General features: G+C 37.6%; 1 protein-coding gene across 1 annotated transcript in view; it reads left to right on the forward strand.

The window, feature by feature from the left end:
• The first annotated feature begins 257 nt into the window (after nt 1-257).
• Nucleotides 258-6022, forward strand: part of BCL9L (BCL9 like) — a 95178-nt gene continuing 89413 nt past the window's right edge. Inside the window, exon 1 of the mRNA XM_072613022.1 lies at nt 258-380. The gene's annotated coding sequence lies outside the window, so the exon portion shown is untranslated. The remainder of the gene's footprint in view (nt 381-6022) is intronic.

A 6022-nucleotide genomic window follows, 5' to 3' on the forward strand; every position in this document is an offset into this window, starting at 1 on the left:
ACATTAGTCCCACAAAGTCCATGCCCAAAGTTGGCATCAGTGCCAGCTTCTGTTGGTCTGGAGTTCTAGGACTCTTGTTCTTTAGCATATCTTTGCTATTGTTTGTTCTTTATTCTTGAAGAAGACCTTGACATCAGGAAGATGATGTCATGATATGCAAATGAACTAGATTTAAGTGAGGGAGGGCTGTGCAAAGTCACCAGACTCACTCTCTTTTCCTGAGCAACGGAGTCCAGAGGCCCCATATAGATCAGGATGACTGGAGATGGCCCTCCAGCATATCATTGCCGGGTCAGTTGGAACACCTAGCTTGGATTCCTGGATTTTTGTATCTTTGGGGAAAGACAAGAGTACTTCTAGAAATGCAGAAAACTTAAAAGGTAAGAAAAGAACATCAATGAAACTTTTTTTTTCTAAAAGAGACATAGACAAGCAGACCAGTATTAATACTATGGTTTAAAATTCAAAATTTACTTAAAGTACTAATAGAGATTCATAGTTTGACACATTCACATGTTTCTTTTATCTTCTACAAGGAAGTGTCCGTGTTTGTTGATGTTTGTCAAGCTCATAATAAAAAAAGGAGACTTGTTTTTAAGTATAAAGAGCTAAAAAAACCCCACAAAAAATCAGTAAAGCTGTATTTTAAGACCATGGGCCTTTACTTCTGGAGAAGTCTGGGGTCATTAAAGGAACCCTGTAATTGCCTGGAAACAACTTCTCCTCCTGTTTAATTTTGAGATGAAGCCGTTGGCCCGTATGAAATGTATGGGTGGTCAGGCCAAATTCTTCCAGGGCTTGATGAGCCCAGAATCAAATCATCTGCAAGCAGGACCAGCTGGAGGACATCTCCATCCACAGAGAATAGCTCTTCAGCTTGGACTCTTCTGTGAACCTCCTTCATTACAGTGGCAAAACACCTTTAGTCAGTTGTTCTATACCTCTCCTGATGTTTATGATCAGAAGGTCATTGAGTAAGATTATTTCTACTATATACTTCAAGGAATTTTGCGTGATTTTGATATATTAATGAGAATCATCTTTTTGAGGAAGACTCTAGAAGGTGTTCTATTCAGTCAAACATTTTTCATAAGTGATATCCAATAGACATAACAGAATCTAGTGTTTTGTATATCTTTCAGTCAATTGTATTATGGCAAATCTCTGGTCCACTGTGTAATATCTCTTACTAGCTGTTTCCTTCTAAAATTCTCTTTGATTATGTACTTAAAGCATGTATAGAGTATTCTCATTTAAAAATTTAAATCAAGAAAATAAGATGTAGGTGTAAGGGAGTCTGGGGTAAAAGTCAGCTTCTGAGGGAAAAAAAAAAAACCATTTTCTGAATTAAGTCTGCTGTGACAATTCACTAATTTGAGGCATAGGTGTGCTCAGAATCCTAAGAGGATCATTTACTAAAATTAAGTCTGATGCAGAGTTCTGAGACAGAAGTTACTAATTTTTTAATGTAACCAACTGTAGAATACTGGAGTAAAAAGGGAACATAGTGTGCTTCAGTTATGTGCATGTGAAAAATTGAAGAATTAGGTCAATAACTGGGGAAATATGGATATCAAAACTCTTCTGAAATGGGATAAATGTAATTTACCTGATCATAGATAGAAAATGATAATTTGGTTACTAGCAAAAAGCTAAGGTGGGGTTGTTCATAAAGAGGACCCAGAGCCTGAACCCAGAAAGTTAAAACATGAAAATAGTGAAAAAACAGAACATCTAATCTATAAGCTGGAAATGATAACTATTATAGTGTTGTTGAGTAGTCAGTCCAGTTGAATAGTATCAGAGAAGTCACCTAATGGATCTACCAGTTTGACTGAGACCTTATTGCCTTAATGGATCAGTTCAGTTTTGCAGTAGAAGTGTCTACTCAACATAGAAGTGACATTTACCAAGGAACTTTCATATATGAGACAGAAAGAATACACCATACTTTACAGTTCCAGAATTGTGAATTATCCCAACCACATGAGTGTTCTTCACTTATGTTCTTCTTGGCAGGTTTCTGCCAGTGTGTGCCTACCCTTTCCCACAGATTCTGAGTACTAGTTGGAAAGTATTGCCATGTATTTATTATTTCTGCCTTTGTTATAGAAATGCAAAAATTCCTGTGATAACATTATTATTTCTTTTACCTTATTGCTGTTCTATTTAATATCTAAATTATCATCATTGTGAAGGGCTAGTTTTGTGTAAATGGAAGTATATTGGGGAGGGTCAAGAGGTAAAGTGTTTCCCTCTAGGACCTGGAGAGAGTTTGAGTGTAGCTGTGTGCTAGAGTTCCTTCTCTTAGAATCTAGACTGGAGAGGCCATGTTGGAGAGAATGAGAAACCCCCATGTGAAAGGTGTAAGGCATTATAAAGGTGAGTGACCATGTTAATATCCAATAAACATAACAGAAGCTAATGTTACTTGGTGATACTAGAATCTAGTGATACTTAGGTAAATCCCATCTACAGCATTATTCTGATCTACCAGCTTTGTAACACAATAAAGAAGAAAAGTTCAGTGTGGTATGAACTGCCTCTTACAAAGAGGATCATCATCTTAATAAAGATGGCTCTTTGCAATCACTGAGGCCTTGTCTAGACATTCATCTCGCACTTCTTTCCTAGTATGTTCTATGTTTATAGAATTTTCTTAGGAAAAGAAGTTGAACTCAATGGTCTATAATCCACAAGCTCTAGTCTCCTTCTTCCCTTTTAAATATTGGGACATTTGCCTTTCTCCAGTCAGGCAGTACCCCTCCTTTTCTTCATGATCCCTCAAAGATTACTAACAGTAGTTCACTAATCCTTCCTAGAAGATTGTACATTACCTGAGGATGGCCTTCACGTGGGCTGGGTTCTCTTTCATCATCTTGTTCTTTATATTGGATTTCAACTCCCTAGAATCTACTTTAATTCTGCCCTTTTCAGTCCAAAAATTATTCCCTTGAGGAAAAAATCCAGAAGCCAAACTCCATTCTGTCTGTTAAGTAGGTCTTTTGTTTCACTGACTGCTTTTTCCTTTTCCCCCCTACAGGTTAAAACAAACCAAAACTAAAACCAACTTCTTTTGTTGACCTGACCAAGTTATTTTTTTTAACCAGCTTCCACTCACTTCAAATTGGATGTACCATAGATATCTTAAACTCAAAACATGCTAAAGAGAAATCATTATCCTTGCCTCTAGAATTATTCTTCTTCCATACTTCTGTTTTCCCACCTAGAAGTAACTAGGTGGCTTAGTGCATAGAATACCGAGTCCAGAGTCAGAAAATCCTGAGTTCAAAAGTAACTGCAAACACTAACTAGCTATGTGACCCTGGACAAGTGACTTAACCTCCTCTGCCTTAGTTTACTCAACTGTACCTACTTCCTAGGGTTGTGAGGATCAAATGAGATCACATTTGTAAAACACAACAAATAGGCACTTAATAAATTCTTATTTCCTTCCTTTTTCTTAGCTGAGACCACCACCTTCCTTTACATATCCAATCAGTTACCAAATATTGCTGTTTCTACCTTCACAGTATCTTTCCCATCCATTGCTACTCTCACAGCTGCCGCCTCAGTTTCAGGCAGCTCACTGGACTATTACAATGACCTCCTAATTGGTTTCTGTTGTAGGCCAAGCTTGAGTCCCATCAATTCTGTGACTCAAGCTCAGGTTTGGAATGAAATGGGACGATAGTTAAGAAAATAACTAAACAAGAACATGGAGAGGATATTCCTCAAGGATACCGCACTGATTCAGGTAGATACAGCTATGCTCCTTGTCTCCACACTGAAATGAGTATGGTCAGCAGGGTATGTTGGCTAAGTGGGTAGTGACTCTGACAGCATCAGAAGGGGCCTGATATCTCATGGACTGACCTTTTTATGGCAGAGGCAACCCAAAAACCTAGGGCTGGAGCCCTGGTTCTGTGGACCAATCAAATATCAGGAAGAGTCTTTCTGTTGTTTTTTTTTTAAGAGAAACATAGGAAAAATTTTATGAACTGATGCAAAATTAAATATGCTGAATCAAAGTAAAATATACATAATGAGCAAAAAATATAAATAAAAAACAATAAAAATTAAATAGAATACCATACCACTATAATGACCAAAGTTGGTAAGAAGAAATATGGAAATGTACCTTCCTTCCTTTGCTGTAGATGATTTTCTGTCTTCTCTCCCAATAAACTGTGAGCCCCTTGAGAGCAGGGATTGCTTTTGTCTTTCTTTGTGTCGCCAACACATAGTTCAATGTCTGGCACATAGTAGCACCTTAATAAATGCTTGTTGATTGATGTTTGTAGAGGTGGGAGACTAGGGACGAATAAGATTGTATTTGACACCTCCTGTGTCCTGGTTTTCCCATTTGTTACAAGAGAAGACTAATTTGTAGGGGATGAGGAAAAGGTGTCATAAGAAATGACTATGATGCAAAACCAAGAGGCTTCAACAGAACTTAAATATAATAAATATGAATGTATAAAGTCAGTTGTCTGAGAAATGTAAACCATAGGAATGGGGCACCGAGAAGTAGCACTTCAGCAATATAGTTGAGCTGAATCTTCATCAACTGATTCTCCCAGTGCAGGCAGTCTTTCTAGTCAATATAATTCAGTTTTGGATCACAATTCAACAGGCAGGTCCAACTGTCTGACCATAGTTACCAGAGAGGGAAGCACCGACATCTGGGTTTTCAAAGCCAGGAGGCTCCTTAGCGGCTTCCCAGAGTTCTCGTATGGTCAAACAAACACTTCCAGTCAGTAAGCCCCTATCTTTCTGGTTTTTTAAGGAAGAGCTACAGTAACCCATGTAAGGGATATTGTTCCTACCACAGCTTCCATAGTCCAATGTGTCCCTTCATGAAGATACCAAAGTGATTTTCTTTCAGTACAGATCTCATCATGTCACTCCCCTATCCTCAACAAACCTGAATGACCTCTTGAATAAAATATAAAATTCTCTGGCTTTGAAAACCCTTCATTTCTTGGCTCTGACCTATCTTTCCAAACTTCTTGTAAATTACTCCCCTTTCAACACTCCATGATTCAGCCAAACCAGCATTCTGACTTTTCCTTACCCAGCGCACTTCAACAGTCCTTGTTTCCATGTCTTGTTGCTGGCTTTTGCCCATGTGCTCTTCCCCGTCCCCTTCAGATCAAAGAATCCTTTACTTTCTTCAAGACTCACCTCAAACACTGCTTTCCTGATCTGCCTGCTAGTAGCGCCCTTTCTCCCTGAACTACCTTACGTTAATTTTGTATTCATTCTTTCCATCTTCTACCAATGTGTAAAGCTCTTTGAAAGCATGGATTGTTTTATTTTGTCTTGGTATTCCCAGATGCCAGCACAGTACCAGGCTTGTAAGTGCTTAATTAATGTTTATTGATTGTTTAACCAATTCTGAGCTTTAGAACCCTTGACACGATTTTTACAGTGTGTGTAAGAATACCATCCTGTTACCTTTTATTCTTATCTTCTACAACTTTTTTTTAAAAAAAATTCTAAGTTAGTGATTTCTGGGTATAGGTCACCCTATATGAGAAGAGTTTATCCCCTTTTTCTCTGCTAGATTGAAAAAAGAAACAAGAGAAAAGTGACTCTTTCTATATTCTTGAAAAAAGTATTTGGCTTAGAATAACATTAGCTAGAATTTATACAGTACTTTAAAGTTGGGGAAACACTTTACGAATATTATTTCATTTGATCCTCACATCAACCTTGGAAGGTAGGTGCTATTAGTCCCCACTTTTCAGATGAAGAAACTGAGTCAGATTAAATAACTTGCTTTGCATCCTGAAATCTTTAAGTGTCAATTAACTCAACTCTTTAACACTTTGTAATCTGGTAATTTTTGAGAAGTCAGTTTCCATGGCTGGATTGGAAGCTATTGCTCTCTTAATGCTACATCCATGTATTTTTCTCTGATGTCATTCTCCTTGAACTCTCTTTAGCTGTTGATATTTGTTTCCAGTAAAATGTACACTCCTTGAGAGTAGGGATTATTCTCATATTTTGTCTTTAT

Source organism: Notamacropus eugenii, chromosome 5 (genome assembly GCF_028372415.1).
Source record: "Notamacropus eugenii isolate mMacEug1 chromosome 5, mMacEug1.pri_v2, whole genome shotgun sequence".
In the NCBI taxonomy this organism is placed as follows: domain Eukaryota; kingdom Metazoa; phylum Chordata; class Mammalia; order Diprotodontia; family Macropodidae; genus Notamacropus; species Notamacropus eugenii.